The 1,485-nt window shown below is 56.9% G+C and overlaps 1 protein-coding gene across 1 annotated transcript in view; it reads right to left on the reverse strand.

The window, feature by feature from the left end:
- Nucleotides 1-1,485, reverse strand: part of NOD1 (nucleotide binding oligomerization domain containing 1) — a 29,608-nt gene that overhangs the window by 27,694 nt on the left and 429 nt on the right. The gene's annotated exons all lie outside the window — the stretch shown is intronic.

Below are 1,485 nucleotides of genomic sequence, written 5' to 3' on the forward strand. Positions count from 1 at the left end.
AGGGGCACTCTGTGCTGGGTCAGGAACTGGCTGGAGGGCCGGGCCCAGAGAGTGCTGGTGAACGGGGCTGCATCCAGCTGGCAGCCGGTCACCAGTGGTGTTCCCCAGGGATCAGTGCTGGGACCAGTCCTGTTTAACATCTTTATCGATGATTTAGATGAGGGGATTGAGTCCATCATCAGCAAATTTGCAGATGACACCAAGCTGAGGGGGAGTGTTGATTGGCTGGGGCTCTGCAGAGGGACCTGGACAGACTGGAGAGATGGGCTGATTCCAATGGGATGAGGTTAAACAAGGCCAAGTGCCGGGTCCTGCACTTTGGCCACAACAACCCCCTGCAGCGCTACAGGCTGGGCACAGAGTGGCTGGAGAGCAGCCAGGCAGAAAGGGACCTGGGAGTTTGGATTGACAGGAGGCTGAACATGAGCCAGCAGTGTGCCCAGGTGGCCAAGAAGGCCAGTGGCATCCTGGCCTGCATCAGGAACAGTGTGGCCAGCAGGAGCAGGGAAGTGATCCTTCCCCTGTACTCAGCACTGGTGAGGCCATACCTGGAGTGCTGTGTCCACTTCTGGGCCCCTCAATTCAGGAAGGATATTGAGGTGCTGGAAAACGTCCAGAGAAGAGCAACGAGACTGGTGAAGGGAGTCGAGGATAAGTCCTATGAGGAGAGGCTGAGGGAGCTGGGGTTGTTTAGCCTGGAGCAGAGAAGGCTCAGGGGAGACCTCATCACTCTCTACAACTACCCTAGAGGAGGTTGTAGCCAGGTGGGGGTAGTTGTCTTCTCCCAGGCAGCTATCAGTAAGACAAGAGGGCATGGTCTTAAGCTCTGCCAGGGGAGGTTTAGCTTAGATACTAGGAAGAAATTCTTTACAGAGAGGGTAATCAGGCATTGGAATGGGCTGCCCAGGGAAGTGGTGGTTTTTAAGACGAAACTGGATGTTGCACTTAGTGCCATAGTCTAATAACCACGGTGGTAGTAGATCAAGGGTTGGACTTGATGATCTCAGAGGTCCTTTCCAACCCGGCTGATTTCTCTGATTCTATGACTCCGGCGTGAGTCAGCGCATGGATTCGAGGAAGTAAAGGGCTTACTTGGCCCAATTATCGTCGCTCACGGGGCAAGCGTGATCCCACCTCCTCCGCCCGTGGGACCTCGCCACCCTTCCCTAAGGAACACCACAACCCCGCCAGCCTCTGGAACACCATTTATTCCTGGTAGCGCTGCTGTGTTTAATACGAAGGCGTTGTCCCCCTGGCCGACTTGCTGCGGGCGGTGCTCCCCGTCCCCCCTCCCCACTCCCTGTCAAACACCGCCTGCCGCCTCCTCCCCGCGGCGGGAGGGACCCTCCGGAGGGAGGAAACGGGAAGGATCCCTGAAGTTTCCAGTTCAGGAGCGGGAGCCGCCGGGGCGCAGCCCTTCCCCACCCACCTCGCAAGCCTTTCACGCGGTAACACAAACTTTGGTTTACAGGAAGCAGAAACTTG

This window comes from Empidonax traillii, unplaced genomic scaffold (assembly GCF_003031625.1).
Source record: "Empidonax traillii isolate 1590-97213 ecotype Southwest subspecies unplaced genomic scaffold, ASM303162v1 scaffold19:size3308961, whole genome shotgun sequence".
NCBI lineage: Eukaryota > Metazoa > Chordata > Aves > Passeriformes > Tyrannidae > Empidonax > Empidonax traillii.